Genomic DNA, 24043 nt, shown 5'->3' on the forward strand with positions numbered 1-24043 from the left:
TAAAGAGTAATATGTCATTTCACCCAACTATTGTAGGGATAGAAATGGGGTGGGTATGAGGTGAGTTTAGAGCTATGCAGGGCGGACAAGTTTAAAGTTATGTAGGGCGAGGAGGGTGCAGGCTGGGTTGAAGTAATTTTTTTAAAAATTAATACGGGGTGGGGAAGGTTGCGGGTTTAAGGTACCAAATAGGAACCCGAAGAAAATTAAATCTTTGTAATTAATAACTTTGTAACTTATTTCTTCATTAGCCAACCTTTTATTTAATACAAAAAAATTGTCGAATTCAAGACCCTATTAACTAATTAAGTGTAGAAAAATTAATTAATATGTCTAAGAGGAGCCCAAAAATATCAATAAGTTTTTTTATATAAAGAAAAAAATGATGTTCATTTCCCACAGAAGTATTTCTGGATAAAAAATATTGCCAATTTAAGTAAATAATAATGTAAAATATCTTTTTACTTAATTTTCTTTCCATGAATCTAAAAAACTTTTGCTATTTTTTGGGTCATAAACTTGGAAGTCTTTATGCTTAACGTGTACATAAAAGGAAATATTTCACTTGAATGTTAAAGAGCAACGTCAACCAAGATGATTCTAATGAAAATTTATATTTTTTTATTTATATATATATATATATATATATGATATAAATTTATTTATTACCTTAATAGCATTAACTCCTAACTTGAATGTTAAATTACTATAATATCCCTAACTTAGGTTGTGACTTTTCCAATGAGTTGTTACTTATCTGATAAGTTGTGACTTTTTTCAAAGGGTTGTGACATTTTCAACGAGTTGTGACTTATCTGATAAGTTGTGACTTTTTTCAAATGGTTGTGATTTTTCAATGAGTTGTGACTTTTCCAAAGAGTTGTGACTTTTTCAATAAGTTGTGACTTTTTCAAAGAGTTATGACTTCTCGAAACGGTCATGATTGTTCAGATAAGACACGAAAAATACTTGTTCATACTACCCTTTGTTGACTATAAATAGAGGGGCTTCCTCTCATTTTTCAACCACAATTTTTTTTAATCTTCACTCTTCTTTTTCTTGCATTTTAAAAAAAATCGTGTAATTTATTGTCGTTGAGTAGTTTGAATTTTAGAGAAATATGAGGTACCACTATTCTGATTAAGTAAGTCGGTCTATCCTAATAGGGTATATTTCTTAACATCGAGTACTTAAGGAAAATAATTTTGATAATAAAATTATTAATTTTTTGCTTAGTATATACATTAGTAAGTAATGTTCCAATATATGAAGTTAACATGATGTAGTCAAAAGTAATTTGTTTTTGTTAAAAAATTCTCTTGTGATGTATATATATGCTTTCGAATGTCTTTTTCCAAAATTATTAAACTTCTCAAGAGTTAGAGAATTGTCACGATTTGTATTTTGATGATCAAGACAAAAGAATGACTTTATTTATCAATAATTCTTATGTGATTTAAATTGTCAGGAAATTTGCATCAAAATAGTTATTACTATATAAACATTGACCTTTTGTTTTACTGATTTTACTATTTCTTAATATTTCAATCTTTTCAACGAAGAAAAGTTCATATGACTTGGAATAACGCCAATTGAAGTTTTTATTAGTTTAATTTTTATTTATTACCTTAAAAGCATGAACTCCTAACTTGAATGTTAAATTACTATAATATCCCTAACTTAGGTTGTGACTTTTCCGATGAGTTGTGACATATCTGATAAGTTGTAACTTTTTTCAAAGGGTTGTGACTTTTCCGATAAGCTGTGACTTATCTAGTAAGTTGTAACTTTTTTCAAAGGGTTGTGATATTTCAAAGAGTTGTGACTTTTTCAATAAGTTGTGACTTTTCCAAAGGGTTATGACTTCTCGAAACAGCCATGACTGTTCAGATAAGACACGAAAAATACTTGTACATACTACCATTTGTTGACTATAAATAGAGGGGCTTCCTCTCATTTTTCAACCACAATTTTTTTTAATCTCCACTCTTCTTTTTCTTGCATTTTAAAAAAAATCGTGTAATTTATTGTCGTTGAGTATTCGAATTTCAGCGGAATATGAGTTACCACTATTCTGATTAAGTAAGTCGTTCTATCCTAAGAGGGTATATTTATTAACATCGAGTACTTAAGGAAAGTAATTCTGATGATACAATTATTAATTTTTTGCTTAGTATATACATTAGTATGTAATGTTCCAATATATGAAGTTAGCATGATGTAGTCAAAATTCATTTGTTTTTGTTAAAAATTTCTCTTATGATGTATATATATGCTTCTGATTATCTTTTTCTAAAATTATTAAACTTCTCAAGAGTTAGAGAATTGTCACGATTTGTATTTTGATGCTCAAGACAAAAGAAGGACTTTATTTATCAATGCTTCTTATGTGATTTAGATTATTAGGAAATTTGCATCAAAATAGTTATTACTATATAAACATTGACCTTTTGTTTTACTGATTTTACTATTTCTTAATATTTCAGTATTTTCAACGAAGAAAAGTTCATATGACTTGTAACAACGTCTGTTGAAGTTTGTATTAGTTTAATTTTTATCATATATGTCACGAATGTGGAATAAATATATATTTAAAAAATAGTAACATTAATTAAAAGTCCTATTTATTTATGTAAGTATTAAATTTATTAGAAATTCATCTATTGCACATTAATTCTTTAGTTATAACATTATAAATTCTCTTAGTTACTAATTATTGCAAACAATATTCACATTCTTTTACATTCTTTAGTTATAATATTATGAATTATCATAGTTATCACACCAATTATTTCTATCTTTCATCTTTCTTTATATTAAATTTTTATCAATAATTTTTTGTATTATTATACCGCCCCTATATATGTGATAACACGGTGTTGTTATTTTTCCTTGGACGAATCATGCTTGATTGAATAAATTGAAAATCATTTACAAGTATATGAACTATATCTTTGTTGGGTGTAAAATAAACAAGTGATTATATACATGATTTCACAGATAAAATATATTCTTTAATTTAAATTTTTAGTTTCTCTGGTAAAACAAAGAAAACATTTCTGAGTTAACTATGGACAGTCAGATAATTATCTTTAGTTAATGTACACAGTCAATCAAGAAGTCAAATATGAGAGCCAACAACAAGAACGACATCTATTATGTTATAACTTATAAAATAAAAATTAATATACAAAAATAGTTCTAAAATATAAAATGTAGTTGTTCTCCACATGTTTATATGACATCTAAACAGATTAACGTGGAATACACGTGGAAAACATATCTGGTTAGATCACAAAAAAATACAGAACAAATATCGTCTATGAGATAATATTAGTGAGATACGACTAATTACATGATTGAACCTCATCAAATTGAAATAAATATATACATTATTTAACTAATAAAAAATTTCATTGACTGTCTTCATAGGTTCGCGTGAATAAGACATATATATATGACAATCCACATTGAACATTCACAAAAGAATCTGCAATATTATTTTTTGCAAAACTTATTATTCAAATCTTCGCTTAAACTTTCAGAATTGATAATCACGTGCAACGCACGTGTCCAAAAACTAGTATATATATAAACACATATATATTCATGTACTATAAACTAATATCTTATTGACTGTACGAAGCACGACTATGTCCTCTAATACGCAAATATAAAGGAATAATATAATTAACAAAATGTCGAGACTTGATTTTTACGCATGAACGAAAATACCCTTCATGATCGCGCTAGTAGCACGCGATCGCGGTTAAGGAATTCTCAACACATTGCCCGTGATAGTGCTAAAGGAGAGGCCACGTCCCCCTCGTCCTTCCTTACGATCACATAACTTTGCTTTTTGTGTATGTGTAGTAGAAGAAAATCTGTAATTTTTTAAGTTCTAAAATGGTGCCAAAAAATAATTGAGCACCTAGATTCTTAATCTAAACCATGTCAATATTGTAAGACATTACAGAGCAATGGCGCAGCAGAAATATAGTGTGATCGACATACCTCCAGCCATTGTTAGCGATATAGTCGGAGTCGTCGGTGTTTGTTTTCCAATCCGACAATTCTTCTTTTCTTCAAAGATCTTCTAAGCACTCAAAACCTCACTCTTAGATGGTATGGAGTTTTTAGAAGTAATGTGCTTAGGGACCTTTGAACCAAATGACGTATTTATAACTGTGCTTCCATCAAGAAAGGTTAAGAGGTTATGGGAAGTTTTACAACATGGGATAATGGGTAGTTACCTATCTTCCCATTAGTAGGATAATGGGTAGTTACCTACCTTCTCATTAGTGGGATAATGGGTAGTTACCTACCTTCCCATTAGTGGGATAATGGTCCATGAAGTGGGATAATGGATCCATGTAACACGAACCATATCAGCATTAACAAAATGCTAACATTCTCCCACTTGGTCCGTATATTCTAATCCCATTAATGAAATACAATACACGAATCATGGCGATAGTTTCTCTAGGAGCGAGTAGTATTTTCCATGTATCACAATGCACTATATCTCTAAACTTTAGCCCATATAATTAATGAATAAACTCAATATTTATTATAGGTCCATACTTTAGCGATATTTCTAAAAATAAAACTGAATGTGCACACAGTTAACGAGAAATATCGTATAAAATAGAGTTTCATAAACATTCATTATTACAATGAAATTTTACATAGTGACTACATGATCCTTAAATTTTTACGGTGGCATGCCTTTAGTTAAAGGATCAGCTAACATTACTTCAACATTACTTCAGTGCTAACGTGTTCAATGACCACTTTCTTGTCTTTAACACGTTCTCTTATGGCTAGATATTTGATGTCGATATGTTTGCTTCGACTACCACTTTTATTATTCTTAGCCATAAAGACAGCAGCTGAATTATCACAATATAACCTTAATGGCTTAGATATAGAGTCGATAATTCTAAGCCCAGAAATAAAACTCTTTAACCATACACCATGTGAGGTAGCCTCAAAAAAAGAAACGAACGCTTCCTCTATAGTGGAAGTAGTAACTAGAGTCTGTTTGGCACTGCTCAAAGATATAGCTCCACCGGCTAACATAAATATGTATCCTGAAGTTTATTTCTGTGAATCAACACAACTAGCAAAGTCTGAATCAGAGTAGCCAATGACTTCCAAGTCATCTGATCGTTTGTACATAAGCATGTAGTCTTTAGTTCCTTGAAGATATCTTAAGACTTTCTTTGCAGCTTTCCAGTGGCCAAGACCTGGATTACTCTAATATCTTCCTAACATTCCAAAAACAAATGATATATCAGGTCTTGTACAAACCTGAGCATACATCAAGCTTCCGACAGCAGAAGCGTAAGGAATGTCCTTTATTTGTTCCCTCTCAAGATAGTTCTTCGGGCACTGATTCAAATTGAACTTGTCACCCTTCACGATAGGAGCTACACTTGGTGAACAATCTTTCATTCCGAACCTCTCTAAAATTTTATTGATATAGGATACTTCAGATAAACCTAAGGTACCTTGATGTCTATCTCGATGAATCTTAATACCAATAACATAAGATTCATCACCTATGTCTTTCATATCAAAACTTTTAGAGAGAAATTGTTTCACCTCATGTATCATTCCCTTATCATTGGATGCAAGTAAGATATCATCCACATATAGAACTAAGAAAAATATTTTACTCCCACTGATCTTATGGTATATACATTGATCCATAATGTTCTCAACAAAGTCGAATGAAGCGATAACATGATGAAATTTCAAATACCATTGACGGGAAGCTTGTTTTAGTCCATATATGGATTTCTTTAACTTGCATACCAAGTGCTCACCATTACTAGAGGATAATCCTTCATGTTTTTTTCATATAAACCGCTTCCTCTAGATCACCATTGAGAAATGTGGTTTTCACATCCATCTGTTGCAATTCTAAGTCAAAGTGTGCTACTAATGCCAATATTATGCGCAATGAATCCTTTTTAGACACAAGAGAAAAGGTCTCTGTGTAATCAATTCCCTCCTTTTGAGTGAATCCTTTAGCAACGAGTCTTGCTTTATATCTTTCTATGTTGCCTAATGAGTCCTTTTTAGTCTTAAAAAACCCATTTACATCCAAGGGTTTTAACACCATTAGGCAACTCGACAAGATCCCATACCTCGTTACTTTTCATAGAATTCATCTCTTCTTTCATGGCATTGTACCACAATTCAGACTCTTTACAATTCATGGCTTGTGAAAAAGACTCAGGATCATTTTCAACTCCAATGTCAGATTCGTGCAAATATACAACAAAGTCACTAGGAATTGCTGATTTTCTTTCTCTAGTAGATCTTCTCAATGTTGCACTAACATTTTTCTTTGGATCATGTTGTTCAACTGGTTGTTCAATAATTTAAGGAATTACTTGAACAACTTGATCTATAGGCATATTTTCAGCAGCTTGTGGAATCTCATTGATTGGTTGCTCAACACCCAATTGAACTTGAGGGGTATTATGTACAACAATCAATCTTTGACTTGAAGTGGAAGGTTGATCTCTTACAGAAATTGTATTGTGAAATTGATCACTCCCACTAATTAAGTCATTCTCAAGAAATTTTGCATTTCATGATTCCACAATCCTAGTACTATTAGATGGACAGTAGAATCTGTATCCTTTAGACCTTTCGGCATATCCAATGAAATATCCACTAATGGTCCTAGGATGCAGTTTCTTTTCTTGTGGGTTGTAAATTCTAACTTCAGACGGGAATCCCCATACATGTATATGTGTCAAACTAGGTTTCCAACCTTTGAATAACTCAAAAGGTGTCTTTGGGACAGCCTTGGTTGGAACTCGGTTTAATATATAAGTTGTTGTCTAAAGAGATTCAATCCACAAGGACTTAGGTAACTTAGAGCTACTTAACATACTACGCACCATGTCCAATAATGTTCGGTTTCTTCTTTCAGCTACACCATTCGGATTCAGAGAACCAGGCATAGTATATTGGGCAACAATCCCATTTTGTTGAAGAAACTTCGCAAACGGACCTTGTGCTTTTCCATCTTTTGTATACCTACCATAATACTCACCACCTCTATCAGTTCTCACAATCTTAATTTGTTTTTCACATTGTTTCTCTACTTCAGCCTTGAAAACTTTAAAGGCTTCTAATGCTTCGCTCTTATTATGAAGCATGTAGAGATACATATATCGTGAGTAATCATCTATAAAAGTGATAAAGTATTTCTGACCATGTGCGTCCATGCCTGGACAACATATATCTGAATGTATGATTTCTAATACGGTTAAACTCCTCTTGGCACCTTTCTTTGACTTGTTGGTCTGCTTGCCTTTAATGCAGTCCGTACAAGTATCAAAATCAGTAAAATTTAAAGTACTAAGTACTCCATCATTTACTAATCTCTTAATTCTATCGATGGAGATATGTCCCAATCTCTGATGCCATAAGATAGAGGAATCTACATTTATAACACTTCGTTTAGTGCCATCTTGTACATACATAACAGTATGAGTGGAATCATTTTGTAAATTAAGAGTGAAAAGACCATTAGACAATGTACCATATCCAACAAGTTTAGATTTATAAAATAGTTTGGAATCACCTTCTAGAAAGAAGGAATATCCTAAAGGTACAAGTCTTGATATTGAAATTAAATTCCTAGAAAAATTAGGAACATAAAAAGTCTTTTCTAACTCTAAAATAAAACCACTACTAAGAACTAAATTGCATGTCCCAATAGCTTCCACATGTGACTGCATCTTGTTTCAAGAATAGATGCTTCGCTCAGCTCCCACTGGCTTTCGTAGGTTTCTTAAATCCTGCAAGGAATTCGTAATATGGATTGTAGAAGCAGAATCAATCCGCCACGTATTATGATTTCCATCAATCATATTAGCTTTATAACAAACAAGAGAGATAGAAGTACCTTTCTTAACAAGCCAATGTTGAAACTTGACACAATCCTGCGTTATGTGCCCCTTCTTTCTACAGAAGTGACACTTGGATTCTTTTTTTATGTCAGTTTCAAGTGGTTCCTTTCCTTTAGACCTCTTGCTGGATGGATTGGTCTTATTTCCTTGAGTAGTCATGAATGCACTTTCTCCCATTTCCATCAGCAATCAACCTTCCTCTTAAACACACATGGCCATGAGTTCATTAATAGACCATTTATCTTTATGTGTGTTATAAGAGATCTTAAAGGGACCATACTATGCATGTAGAGTATTCAAGATATAGTGCACAAGAAAAGTTTCAGACATTTCGACCTCAAGAATCTTTAGTTGAGCCGTTAAGTCTCGCATTTTCATAATGTGCTCACGCACATTTCTCACACTAGTGAGCCTTATTGATGAGAATTTCATAATTAAGGTGTTGGCAGGTGCCTTATCTGAAGTCTCAAACTGTTCATCAATAGCCTTCAGTAATGCCTTGACATTGTTATACTGTTCGACAGAACCACGAATACCAGCACAGATTTTGGTCTTAATGAACATAACACTCAAACGGTTAGAGCGTTCCCATTGTTCATGAAGAACAATCTCATCTTGAGTGTTGATTTCATTAATAGGTGGCTCGTCTTTCTTTATAGCATAATCAATATCCATACACCCTAAGTGAAGGATAATTCTCTCTTTTCAAATCTTATAGTTCTCACCATTCAGTTCGGGAATATCACAAATATCAGAGAAATTTGCAGGTTGCATAACTGCAAAAATATACATACATACTTAACATAAATTTGAGGCAAGTAATATAAAATTGAATCTACTGACATAAAAATTGCCTGTGGGCTAAATTTTTAATTCAATTAGATTCATATTTATGATAAAATTATCAATTTAATAGCATGATATTCTATCTTTATGACAAAACTATTAAACTCTCATTCATAATTCCTGTGGGTAATTATGAAAAGTATTTAATATTTCATCTTAATTAATTATGCAACTTAATAATAAAGAAATTAAGTTATCATATCATGCATAATTAATTACAATTCTAATGTCTAAAAATTTCTTTATGTGATCCTTAACTTTAAAATTTTATTCAATTAAAGATGTTGCGGCTAAACTTTAATCATATAAATTCTAGATCACTTAGACATTTATTTCTTTAAGTGATCCAAAATATAATATATAATATTATTTAATTAAGATTGTTGTGGCTAAATCTCAATCAAATAAAATTATATGAATCACTAAATATTAAATCAAAATCATAAACAAGATTTATTGTTGAACATTATGCAACAAAACAACAATTTCTTTGCCTTTTATTATTAGAAAATGTTTCAAAATTTTCAAAACAAGATCTGGATTTTTAAGACCCATTTTGAGCGATTTTAGCGAATTCCGAAAACTAACAAAGCAGAGGAAATCCAATGGCTCTGATGCCAAATGTAAAAAATTACAGAGCAATGGCGCAGCGGAAATATAGTGTGATAGACAGACCTCCAGCCATTGTTAGTGATATAGTCGGAGTCGTCGGTGTTTGTTTTCCAATCTGACAATTCTTCTTTTCTTCAAAGATCATCTAAGCACTCAAATCTCTGAATTTTTAAGATCCATTTTGAGCGATTTTAGCGAATTCCAAAAACTAACAAAACAAAGAAAATTCAATGGCTCTGATATCAAATGTAAGACATTACAGAGCAATGGCGCAACGAAAATATAGTGTGATCGACATACCTCCAGCCATTGTTAGCGATATAGTCGGAGTCGTCGGTGTTTGTTTTCCAATCCGACAATTCTTCTTTTCTTCAAAGATCTTCTAAGCACTCAAAACCTCACTCTTAGATGGTATGGAGTTTTTAGAAGTAATGTGCTTAAGGACCTTTGAACTAAATGATGTATTTATAACCATGCTTCCATCAAGAACGGTTAAGAGGTTATGGAAAGTTTTACAATATGGGATAATGGGTAGTTACCTATCTTCCCATTAGTAGGATAATGGGTAGTTACCTACCTTCCCATTAGTGGAATAATGGGTAGGTACCTACCTTCCCATTAGTGGGATAACAGGTAGTTACTAACCTCCCACTTGTGGGATAATGGTCCATGAAGTGGAATAATGGATCCATGTAATACGGACCAACTCAGCATTAACAAAATGCTAACAAATATAAGTATCAAATGATACCGCTGACAAATAAAGATCTCAAAAAAATTGAAGCTTTACAACTAAAAATAAAATGCTCAATTGTTACATTTGGTTAAATAATAATTTAATTGCCTTAGGTAACTCTATTCTTAAAGTATTAAATTTGGTTATATAGTACTGGTAAAAGTCTTGTACATTAAGAAGAAAAACGTATAACTCTAAACCATATAATCTAGAGGCAAAACAATTCTCTCGAATTTTGATTTCATAGTAAATTTAAAGGTGCGCAAGGAAGAGTATGTGGGTGAATGTCACAGGGCATAGAAGGACACTTTTACAAATCCAAAAGCAAAAATAAGATTTATTCGTCATTTATAAAATGAATAGAAAAAAATAACATTTTTAAATCTGTTAAGTATAAAAATGAAAATTACTTCTACGTAAAAAAAAAACATATAAAGTTAAAAGAAATTTATATATGACCTAAAATATAAATTCTCTCGCAAGTAAAAATAGCTTCCTTTTTTGGCCATTTTACATCAACAATAAATATTACCCTCATAATTATCATTTATAGCAATATAATATATTTTACCATTTATAACTTTGAGTCTTGCATTTGCAATGAAAAAGCTAATGGATAACAAGACATTGGTGAGACATCTTTCCGCATGTGAGACGATTGGATCAACTACTTGCATCTGCACAAATAAGACAGGAACACTAACAACAAATCGAATGGTAGTTAATAAGACATGAATTTGTGAAAAAACAAAAAAGGTAGAAACTGATGCAGATGGGGATGCCGTTTTGATACAACTTTTCAGAACTTCACCTAATAAATAACTAAAATATTTTAAATACAAATATATTATATGTATTATATGTGAATTTCAAACATTCTGGTACTATTTAAATTAGTTTACATTATTAGAAATGTACTATATTTATTCTGAAATAATAACTATCAAATTTATAGTAATGTATAATATCGAATTCGAATTGTATTGTAACTATTGTTTATATTAATACAATTTTTATACATATTTTCAGAGCTTCACCTCTCTTTTTCGTAATTACCACCACCAGACTACCGATTGATTATATTTAATACAGTTTTGACAAAATTTTAACATAACTTTTCAGAACTTCACCTAATATACAATTTTAATATGGATTTATATCAAATGGTTATTAAAGCTAAAATTATGTCATATATGGTAATAGAAATAAAGTAACACTTAAAAGCGTAAGTAATCAAATAAAATATATTATTTATGTAAAAATTCCTACTTTTTTGTGTTTAAGTTTTTATTTTTATTTTTCACCGGATATCTAAGCCCGCTTTGGAGTCCTGATTAAATTCAGATCATATACTGCCAGAGGCGGACCTAAGTTGGGTTAAGAGGGCTCACATGAACCCACTTCATAATAAAAGTACATGGTATATGTAAGTATATTTGGTTTGTCTTCTTAAAAATAAACGTATAAATAAAAAATTGACCTCATTAAAATAAAGTAAAAAATTTAAGAATCTCATACTGTAAGGAGTAAATTACATCATATTCCTACTCTTTTAATAATTACAAAAATCCCTTAATTTTTATACAATCTGGATACATAACTTACTATCTGGATACATTAATGTTGATACTTTATGTATCAAGCTGTTATGCTAAAAAAAGAAAAAAAAACTGAAAATTCAATTAAAATCCCGTAAATTACACTTAAACATTTCTTCTTACTGTCAATGAGACAGATCCAAATCCAAACAGAATCAACAAATTCAAAATTCAAATTTCTTCTCCCTATTCATCGAAAATCTATTCAAATTAGATTCAAATTTAACGAAATTTTGATAAGATACATAATTAATAGTTGTTGGAAAAATAATTTCTTTTTGTGAATCTCAAATCCACCATTGCAAGAGATTGATGAAGTGCGAAAAAACTTGGAAATTCAATATATAGTAAAAGGAAATCAGAGAAAAATGTTATTGACAATGGAATTCAATCTCGGGCAAATTGTAACAGGTTATCACAATTCAAAATTAAAAAATTGTAACGCATACATGTAAGTTGATGAAGTGATCGATTTCAATCCTCTGTTGCTATTCATCAAATTTTGATTCATGATTTTCTGGGTAGAGATCTGTTTCTACTGCATTTTTTGTTGAAAGAGTTGTTGTTGAGTAGTAAAACAAAACTGTTTAAATCCACAAGCATTCTCCATCAAATCCATCGAACCACCTAACGAAAACCCAAGATTATATGTATACAACTTCGCTTGAATAGCCATATGATATCAACAAAAACAAGAGAAGATGGGTAGAAATAGTATTCTCCCTACTTTTTTATGATTTTATTTTTCAGAACTCAATTACTATAAAACTAGGGAAAATGCATAAGTACCCCCCAGCCTATTTCCCAAATTCCTGAGACACATCTAACCTTTACTAAAGTCCTATTACCCCTTCGAACTTATTTTATATATAATTTTCTACCCCTTTTCGGCCTACGTGGCACTATCCTTGAAAAAATTGTCAACACGCGCTGGGTCCCACAAGATAGTGCCACGTAGGCCAAAAAGGGATAGAAAATTATATATAAAATAAGTTCGAAGGGGTAATAGGACTTTAGTAAAGGTTAGATGTGTCTCAGGAATTTGGGCATAGGCTGGGGGGGTACTTATGCATTTTCCCTATCAAATCAGTCATTGCAGGTGAATTAGAGATCGATGAGTTGAGAAAAAATTTGTAAATCATATACATCGTTGAGGTGAAGAAACAAGAACCTGAATTTTCAATGTATCTGCTATGCATTGATACAACATAAAAAGGGCTGAAGAGTACATAGCTTTGATGGATCATCCATACCTTTTATAATGTTATATAATTATTGTTTGAATTGCTTTTTCGAGATAGATAGATTTGTCAATACATTACTATTTATATATCTTGCTTAAATTGATAGTATTGTATTTATACTAGATACATTAAATAAGTTGTTCTTGGCCATAAGATGTTAGATTTGAGATCAATATATTATTTTGTGATAGTTGCTATGTATGAGATACATTTAGTATAAATTCAAATGTACATATCATGCCTAAAAAATTAGTGCATAATACATTATTATTTTTGTATCTCGTTTAAATTGATAAGTATTGTATTCTTATGGGACACATTAAACAAGTAATTGTTGCCCATAAGTTGTTTGGTTTAAGATCGATACATCTATTATAAATTAGTATTTATGTATCATGCCCATATAATTTGACGTAGTTATGTATCATAGCCAAAAAAAACTATGAATATGATAAACACTGATTGTTAGATTTGAGATTGATACATCACTGTGTGGTAGTTGCTATGTATCAGATACATTTAGTATAATTTCGAATTTACGTATCATGCGAAAAAACTTGGTGCATGACACATTACTATTTATGTATCTCGCTTAAATTGATAAGTAATGTATTTCTTACGGGATACATTAATCAAGTAATTGTTGCCCATAAATTGTTCAGTTTGAGATTGATACATCTAGTATAAATTAGTATTTATGTATGATGCCCATACGATTTGACGTAGTTATGTATCATACACAAAAAAAAACTATGAATATGATAAACAATGATTTAGTTATAAAACAGTACTGCAGATACAAAACAACATCTGATACATAGTCAATTAGACAATTTAACGTAGTAATGTGTCATATACATAATATTTGAGCAGGATACATTGTACATTATAACATTGTAATATATCATAAAATTGGAATGAAGGCATTAAACATTAAATTAACAATCAAAATCAACTAGATACATTGAAAATATGAACCTCGGGTAGAGAGGAGTGTTTAGTAACAGGTTCTACTTCCTCTCTTTTTTGGAATCTTTCTCAATGTGTAATTTAGAACTTGCAATGCATCTTTCATCAATTTCGAATCACAGACACAAGGGACTAGATCTTCCGTTTATGAAACTAAAACGATGGACCAAAACCCATATGTATCAGAAAAATAAACAACAAAAAAGCGAAAAAAAATCAATAATCTGATCTGTTGAAAGCAAAAAAAAAATGATGAAGAAATCTTTGTACACTTTCTCTTTTGCTATGTATCAAATCCTGTAGCGTTTTTACACTTTCAATAATGGCGTCACCTATGGATCTCAATCCAAAGACCTTACCGGGGACACCAATAACTCGATCTTTTTCTTCCATTTTTGAGGGTTTTTCCATAGTCGATTTCAAAATCTTTGTCGTCAGAATTAAGAACACGCCCTGCATTAGATGAGACTAATTGAGTAATTTCAATACTAAAAGATGGAACATCATCTATAAGTATCGAAAATTTGTAGATAAATTTTTTTTTTTTAAAAAAACCGACGAACTGAAAATTGGAGAAGAAGAACTACCTATTGAGCTAGTTGAAATTGATTGACTAGAGGGAGAAAAGATTTGAAATTCAAAAAATGATTGATGGAGGTAATTGTTGTGATTGTTGGCGTGAAAATAGGAAGAGAAATCGTGGAGTTGAATTGGAAAAGTAATGTATCCGAAAAAAGAAAAGTTTTGAGGAAAAAATGAATTTTAGTAATTTTTTGAAATGATAGGGAATAATAGAAAGTAGGGTAAAAAAATATGTGTAGTAAGGTAATTTTTCGTTAAATAAATGACAGCTCTTGGTCCAGTGGTAAAGTCGGTTCATTTTTGTGGAAGTGGCCGGGTTTGCCAGACAACAACACAATAATTTATTAGTTTTTTTTTGTGAATTTTCTTCTTCATATTTAAACCCGCTTGGTAAAAATTCTAGATCCGTCACTATTGATACTACAGTTTGCATGACCCATTTGGAGATGATATTCCCAATAAAATTTCCTCCATATCTAGAATTCTAAGCTAAAATCTCTTGTGCAAGGTGAAGTTGTCTCAAAGTCACTGCACCATTATGTTAAAAGTTGTAGGTACAAGAATAATATGTATTCTTTGAATTTGTATATGTGACAATTGTGTGGGGGATTGTGTATGTCTGATCATGGCATATTCTGTGCTCTTTTATTCTAATGTTTTCAGTCAACAACCAAACAACACCTGACATTTAACTATTAATATTAAATGCTAAATAATTTTCGTGATATTAATCTATAATACCACAATGTGCTTTATAAGATCTTTAGAATAATGGCGTCTATAATTTGTAACATAGTCTCTTCTTGTAGCTAACCTCTTGTTATAACATGTATCGCAATTTTTTTTAAAAGAAGTCATATTTGTTTATAAAAATATATTTCACCTTGTTTATTAGAAAAAAGACCGATTTGAGGAATCTCATGAGTAATTTGTCATTTAAGATATATATAGCCACACATATATATAGCCACACAAACATCTTCATAATAACACACATATATATATAGCCAAATAGAGCAACACCAAAATGTACACTTCATAATAACACACGTATATATAGCTACACAAATATCGTCAGAACAAACATGGGGTGTTCAAGGTCTACTATCTCTTCAGTCGTCCCACCTTACCTTTTCGGTGGCATCACCATTATATTTCTCGCCATTTTCATGGCACTCATCGCCATCACATGTTCACGTTGCATGAAGAAATCTCGAATTTTGTCATCATCATCATCCCTTTATAAAGATGATATTCATAACCAGATTGAAATGGTCGTGACAATTAAACCAAAGATTGTTGCCGTCATGGCTGGAGACGACAAGCCTAGCTACTTGGCCTCTCCATCTCTTGCTTGACTAGTTCTACACACGGCGCACATTTTCAGACTTTTAGTGTTGATCAGAAGTTGCATATGCGCATTTAGCCTCTCCCAACTGGATTCAACGACTTCCCTTCAAGCCGATCGAGTTAAGTTATGAAATAAGGATTTCACTTATATATATAAATGGATAATGTAAAGAATTTTTTTCTTTACACCATTAAGTGTATCATAAACCTGTTGTAGTAGGTGATGAGTCTTATTAACAAACCTTTTCAAGGACAATCACATATCATTATTGTTTAGGTGATCTAATCTAAATTCATTTTACATTGTAAGAATATAGAAGTTGAACTCATGAAGTAAATATCTTTACAATTTACAGAACACAATGTTTATACAAGCCACCACCAATCAGAGGCAGATCTATTAAGGGGTGTGGGGGTGCCACGCCACCCCCGAACTTCGACAGAAACTCTATATATACATAGGTATATATATATAATATTTATATTTATATAAGCGTGCCACCCACAGAACAAAATTGGCTTGTGGTGCCACGGTAGGAGGGCAACTTTAGAAGGCTGATGTTGCGGGTTCAAATCTCATTTGTACCTAGTTTTTTGAGAAAGACGTTTTTTTAAGAAAAAGGAAATTGCTGCACACGTTCTTTTAAAGAAAAATTAGAGAACTAAAATTAATTTATAATCGAAAAGACGTAATAATTTAATCAAATATAAAATTAATTTAATCGATAAGTCTATTTGGCACCCACAGAGTCTAAATCCTGGATCCGCCACTGCCACCAATAACAACATATCCGATGTAATCTCACAAATGAGGAGTGATTTATACAAGCAAAAGGTGATAATTTGGGGAAGTCAAATCCAATACCTTACGTACGAGTTGGTATTCTGGATATACTTGCCCCAAGTAGTATTCAAGGTCATTTTAGCAAATATAGTTGTAAGAACATTAATAGTTGAAGAGTATTTCATAAGTCACTAAACTCAATGCAAGTGCTAATCCTTTTTACAAAAGAATAATTAACTTACACTATATATGTAGAGAAGTTGAGAATTCTAGTTTCAAACTTGTACGTAACTGATACAACAACAAGCAACATAACAAAATTTGGGTATAGGGCATGATGTGTGGGTTAGATGCAACACGAATCACAAGATTTAGTATCTAAGTGGAAAAGGGTAGAGGGGTGAGCCTATCATACACCCAGTTTCAAACCCTTACACCATTGGTCTTCAGGCCTTTCTCGATATTAATAATCAACAGCGTGAGCTTCTCTATGAAAGAATATAGAATTAATTAAGAAACGGAAGAAATGAACCTTCCATGTTAACTGACTGTGATTTGGCTTCTTTATAACCTCTTAGCTACAAGCCAAAAATGCAAATCTGCACGAACTCCATTTCAGAATAGCAAATAATTGTATTTGGTCCAATGCTCCTTGTATTGTGTCATAGTTATGTCCAACCAAGGATTCATATTCCCATTGAAGTGAATCACAGAAGCATTACGGATCTCATTCATGCTAATACTTGGATTGTTTTTTAGTAGAAGGTGGCTAAACCAGCTGGAAGTGTTCCCGGTTTCCATAAACTCCAACCATTCATTTTGATAAAGAAGTTTTTAATTTGACAAGAACGAATTGTTCAGTAAGAAAGATGGGAAAAGGGAATGTTACATCGAATTCTCAAACTGAATCTTTCACATTCTAAGCTTATATAGAATAGAATAGATGACACAAAAGAAGATACTATCAAATATGAAGCATCAACAACACTCACCAAGTTCTGCAGTAATGATATTCCTCTATCCATTTTTCATGCCTCCAAGCATCAAGGTCAAAGATATTCATAATAAACGCCCAGAGACAAGCCTTAGGATTGAACTTCTCCCGAATGAGAGGATCCGAGAAATTCAAATACTAACCATATTGATGAGAAGAGCCAAAGCATACCCCATTGACCTTTCCATCTATATCAATACTCCACAATGCTGTCAAATCCTTCTGAACCACAACATCATCATCCAAGAACAAAGAATACAGTGAAGCCAACAAATAAAATCTTAAGTGATTGAGCATCTATGTTGTGAACACGCCTGGCCAAGCTGTTGGGACTGAGACTAAACCACAGAGGCCCAAGAATTAGACAGCCCAATACTTGTTTTGCTTGGGATTCGAGTTGAGTAGAGTTTAAATGGTTGTCATCTGCGGTTTTTGGAGGATTATGCATATCGTGAAAAAAATGTCAACTTCTCATCCCATTCTCATTTCTATCCTTTAGTTACTTGTAATTTCAATATTTCCATTGTAGTCTAGTAGTTTTGGAGTTGTATTTATTATTCTAAAGTTGTAATCATGTTCCGTTCTTATTAATACAGTGATTAATTCGGGTTTGTTTCATTCCATCCAGGGGTCTCTCTAATGGACGACCAAAATGTACTCAAGGCTTTCGTTGATGATTCAATCCAAGATATGAAGAATTCTATCTCTAAAGATCTCACTGAATTTCATTCAATGTTGCTGGAGGTTTTGAGGGAAAAGGATAAGACGTTTTTTGAACCCTGAAACACTATATGGACGCCAAATTATGGCAGTTTCAAGGCGAGAATCCGGAGGCTTGGATAGTCCAAACGGAGCATTATTTCGATTTCTTAAAATTGAGGAAGATCAAAAGCTTATAGTGGTATTGCACTACCTTGATGGTGAAGCATTGAAATGGCACCAATAGTTATTAAGAATAATCAATTAGTAATTTGCCGCATTTCGCTGATAAGGTGAGAATTCTATTTAAACAGAAACAATATGAATCTGTGGCAGGGAGATTCGTCACTCTCAGCCAGGTAACCTATGTGAGAGTACCAAAATCGTTGTGAGGACATTTTGTCGAGCTTTGGTGAGTTAGATTTACTCTTCCCAGGCCACATATATGTTCATCCACGATGGAGCAACATAACTAACTCACTTTTACCGCATGTCCATGGTGAGAAATTAGAATACAAAAGTAATACCAATGTGTGTAAGGTGTTTGATGAACTGCCAGGTAGGTACAAAGACTCAAATCATCTCTGTACATCTAGCAAGCTTATTGAACTTTCCATTTCCCCTAATGATCTGGTAAATTCTGTCTCCCGACCTGCTGTGGTAAATTGTTGTAATGATGATGCTAAAAATGAAGACAATAATGATGAAGAGGACATTGTTACCATCAGAGACGAACCATAGAATTCGTTATTGCAAATGTGGAGAAGCCTTCATTATATAATAATTCTACCGTATCTATTCCCTGTGACCTTCTCATGTTTGATGTTCACAATGTTTTAGATGATCGTTGGAATCAATTATTTGATGGGTACTTCAGAAAAGCTTACCTCTCGGTTTTGCTAAACGTTCGGAGGAGATGTATTCTATTCCTTCTACTTGCAGTTATGCAAAGCTTATAAACAATGGTATAATTGATCTTCTTCGTGAACTTGGTCATGCTATACTTATCTAAACTTTGAATCTATTTCCACCTGATCAAATTGGATTAGAGTTTCCATTTGAAGTGTGGGATTCCGGACATCACTTGCTTGTGAATTCTTACGTTAGTAAAATAATTAAAAATTAATTGATGGTGTGGATATTAGCGACATTTTATTGCAGACAGATAAAGGTGACACTAATGATTCACCAGTTAAAAGATCAGATCATTTTTGGTTTTGCTTGAACCCAACAACACATGACTTGACGTTGGTACCATTAGAACCGTTGAGTTCATATTTTACAATTATAAGTGGTCAAACCTTGTCCATTGAGTTCTCTGTTGGCTATAGTTGTAATGCATCCAAGGGCCTTTACATTGCAAGGGAAGTACACCTACTAGTCCTATATACCAATTTTGATGTTAAACATGAAGATTATGTGGAATACTTCAAGAAAACATTCTGCAATTCATTTTGTGCTTATTTGATTAGTTGTTCCGCAAATGTGAAAGACATAGTGCAGGAACCTCCTCGTGTGAATGATGACCAACGATCTAGCCATAAATCTTTATTCCTTCGGCACATTGGCATTCTATATTTCTACTATATCGTTGAATCTTCCAAACGAACTGACTCTGCCTTCTTTCTCCTTGCTTCAACTGAGCTAGTTTTTATGGAAAGATTTCTCATTGAAAAGGATTTTCATGTTCTACCAGTAAAATGCCGAGAAATTTATAATGCAGATGTACATGAAGATGTGAAGCACGGCCTCACGAATGGTAGTAAACTTCCATGGACATATCATACTCTTTGCCATGTCTATCAGTGTGAATTTATCACAAAGAGGCAATACTAAGTGAGACAAATTGTTCAATGCCATGGAGTCCTTTGTCATTTTTTAATTGTACGCATAATGAGGGGCGCATGTGACTTTCTTACATGGAGAAAACAAAGATGAAGCTTCCTTGCTCTCTTGCTGATGTTTTTCTACCGTGTTACTTGGTTGAGCAAATTGGTTCTAGAAATGCTACATCTTTCTCTTTATCTGTTCGTTTTAACAATGATCCAATTCGAGCCAATGTGGAAATGCTAGCTATTAGCTATTCCAGGTTCTTCAATACTTCTTGGAATTTGTTACATGATTCCAGAAGTTGTCATCGAGAACTTGCGGGTGCCAATGCCTTCTATGCTTTAACACATGGCCAGGAATTTATACAAAAACAAATGTTTTTGTGTTGAACTTTTCTAATTTTTTTTTTTACTGCAGTGTTACATTTCCCTTGCTAATTTGGCTCTACTTGAACCTTAAGGACAAGGTTCTCATTTCAGGGCGAAGTATTGTTGCGAACAGGGCTGGCCAACCTATTGGTCTTGAGGCTAAACTACAAAGAGGCGCAAGAGTTAGACAGCCCAATACTTGTTTTGCTTGGGATCTAGGTTGAGTAGAGTTTAATAATGGTTTTCATCTGCGGTTTTTGGAGGATTATGCAGATGGTGAAGAAACTGTTTGTTCCTCTCATCTTCTTTCAAAGAGTCTAACCTTCTCATCCCATTCTCATCTGTATCCTTTAGCTACTTATAATTTCAATATTTCTATTGTAACCCAGTAGTTTGAGAGTTATAATTACTATTCTAAAGTTGCAATCATGTTCCATTCTTATTAATATAGTGATCAATTCGGGTTGTTTCAATCGAAAAGTACTTGGGATTCCTAAATTTCATGTTGTTCACATCTTTTGTTGAATATTCTTCTCTGTTTCAAAAGTAGAAGTTCTATAGATTTATGGATTCAAGCTGCTGGGGTACTGGTACATATGAGGACTTTAGGAATTTAAAATGCTCACCAACTTTGATTTCGATATGTGCTTTTCAATCGGCCTCATCTCAAACCAAACCTTCATTGCAAATAAATTTATCTTGTCAGTAACAATATGGAAAACGTGTTTCCATGGCTCCTCTACATTCTTTAACTGAATTCATAACCACTGATACTGCAACTACATTATCCGAAAATATAGCATAATGGTATAACGTAGGGTCTTCAAATTCAGGTTTAGGGTCATTGATAACGCTTTACTACACTTCATCCAATTCTAAGTGTAGGTTGTTGCAATCAAGTATAAACCCAACGAAGAGTTGGGGTCGATCCCACAGGGATTGATAAGGTAAAGAATTCAGTTATGAAGTGAAAAGAGTGTTCTAATCGATTGTATAAGTAGACATTTTCGAAGCAATTCAAGTAAATGTCAGGGGTTTGACAATTAATGTCAATTGGGGGGATTAGAGTGAACAATTAACAACCACGAACACACAGGGGTCATCAAGTAGAAAGGGATCCTTGGCGATGTGATCAATTGAACACCAATTTCGCTACATGGGTGGTTAATATTTACTAAAAGTCATTGAATCTTAGTGGGTAGGCAAGACTTTAGGTGCAATAGTCATTTCTCAATCAACTATCATGAATCAAGAGAGTTATCTTGAACCTAGACAAGCATAACCAAGATAAACAACCCAATACCTCAATTAATCTACTATTTCAAGCTAGATGTCTAAGACCCACTTTCTCAAGCTAAGTCCACAATAACCCGATCACTACAATCATCAATTAATAGTTTTAACTCTAAAACCTCTTTCTTAGGCAAGCTTAGAATACTATGCAAGAATTGCATTTGCCACTTCAATTCATCAATTAAAACTCAACTACTAGTTGAACCCACTTCAAATCAATAATTAAATCAATAAATACTAACACCCATAAGCTAATTTAAGCATTCAATCACATAATTACACCCCCAAGAATGGGGACTTTAGTTACACATAGTAAAGAGCAAGAAATAGTTACCAACTAAGTTTTCCATTAGCTTGGGTAACAATTCACAAGTCTTCCAAGTACTTGAACTGACTTACAAAATAATTAAACTCTAAAAATTTACTCAAAAACTTAAAGAATAGTGTTAGGAATAAAAAACCCAATGTAGGAACTCTCAAAATCTCAAAACTATCGCCCAAAACTTCAGAACTCTCCAAACTTTCTTTTTAAAATCGCACTTCCAGATTTTCAGTTTCGGAACCACTCGGCGAAGTAAGTCGAGCTTCGCTGACCAATTCGGTGACTCATCGTGTGCTCCCTTCCATCGTCTTCTTGGCTTGGCTTTTCCACACTTTCATTCTGTGACTTTAGGCGATCAGAACTTCATTCGCCGATCCAGTCAGCGGTTCGCCGATTCTCCCTTTCAATCGCCGAGTTGTCTTTGTCCAAGGCCTGTCCTGCTTGAACTTTTGGCGAGCGGAAGATCCACTCGGTCAGTCGCTGAGTGTTTTTGGCGATCATCAGTCTTTCTTTTCTAAGCTTTTTCGCTCATTTTTGTGTGATAATGTCCTTGCCTTGCTCTTTTGCCTTCATTGCTGCAAATTAGCATTTAAACATATGTTTAGAGCATACAATAGGCATTGAGGACACTAAAATTCTAGATATGAGGCCTTAAATGAGTCGAAATCTCCGACTCATCACCACCCCCAACTCATCAGCACCGCTATGATGTCCACCAACTGGCGAAGCATGACACGCGTTGAGAATTGCATTGACTTCCACCTCCGGCACACACCTTCTAATTATGTGATCTGCGTATTCTGTAAATAGGTATGGCTCGTCCTAGAAGTAATTCTTTACATCGAACAAGAACTTCTTTTGTTAATAAAAATTCAACCCTCCGGGAATAATTCCACACACTACATAATTAGCGAAGTCCGCAAACCAAGGTGAGTTGACATGGAAATTCTTCCTCAATGTCCTTTTCACTGGGATCAACAACATTGGTTTCTAGCCGAGACAAGTGATCCGCCGCTTGGTTCTCACACCCCTTTCGATCTTTTACGTCAAAATTAAATTCTTGCAACAGTAACACCCACCGAATCAATCTCGGTTTTGCATCTTTCTTAGCCATCAAATATCTAATGGCAGCGCGATCCATGTGCACCACCACTTTAGTTCCCACCAAATTCGCTCTAAATTTCTCAAACGCATACACCACCGCAATCAACTCTTGTTCCATGAAGTATAATTCTTTTGAGCCACATTCAAGGTCTTGCTTGCATACTACAATGGGTGAAATAATTAGAATCCGTTATTTTCCTTACCCAATCGGATTTAAACATTTTTAGTAAGGTTTTTGGAGTCTAAACTGATTAGAATCCGTTTCATTCATCACCAAAAGCATTTAGGGTTTTAGAGAGAATATTCGAGAGGAGAAAAAGTTCAAGTTTCAAGCGTTCGTTCAAGAAATTCAAGATTTCGCCAAGAACCTAGTTCTTTGAGATATGTAAGCTTCCATAGTGTTGGGTTTGTTCACCCACATGCTAATCATGAGTTTTTTTTGCAAATCTATCCATAAATATTGAGCAATTTAATTTCTTGATGAGTTCTTGATAATTGTTCTTGAAGTTTCCTTATCGATTAAGTATTGATTTAAGATTCTACTTGGGTCAACTTCAAACGACCATATCTCTTAGAATATAAAGAGTTACGTGGCCAATAGTCTGTCAAATTAAAGTTATTTGAATCTACTTTCCAATGCCAACAATTTTGCATCAATCCAATTTCTGAGTAAAAAGTTATGACTATTTTAGTAACCTATACAGTGCTGTTACGAATTAGCCGACGGGAAAATATTAAAAAGAGTCGTTTTTGTCTTTTTACCTCCAAGAAAACC

General features: G+C 33.0%; 1 pseudogene; it reads right to left on the reverse strand.

Moving 5' to 3' along the window:
• Positions 1–17236: 17236 nt before the first annotated feature.
• The window catches only part of LOC102592671 (probable galacturonosyltransferase 9), a 32576-nt pseudogene continuing 25769 nt past the window's right edge, over positions 17237–24043 (reverse strand).

The sequence above is a fragment of the Solanum tuberosum genome, unplaced genomic scaffold (assembly GCF_000226075.1).
Source record: "Solanum tuberosum cultivar DM 1-3 516 R44 unplaced genomic scaffold, SolTub_3.0 scf00090, whole genome shotgun sequence".
In the NCBI taxonomy this organism is placed as follows: domain Eukaryota; kingdom Viridiplantae; phylum Streptophyta; class Magnoliopsida; order Solanales; family Solanaceae; genus Solanum; species Solanum tuberosum.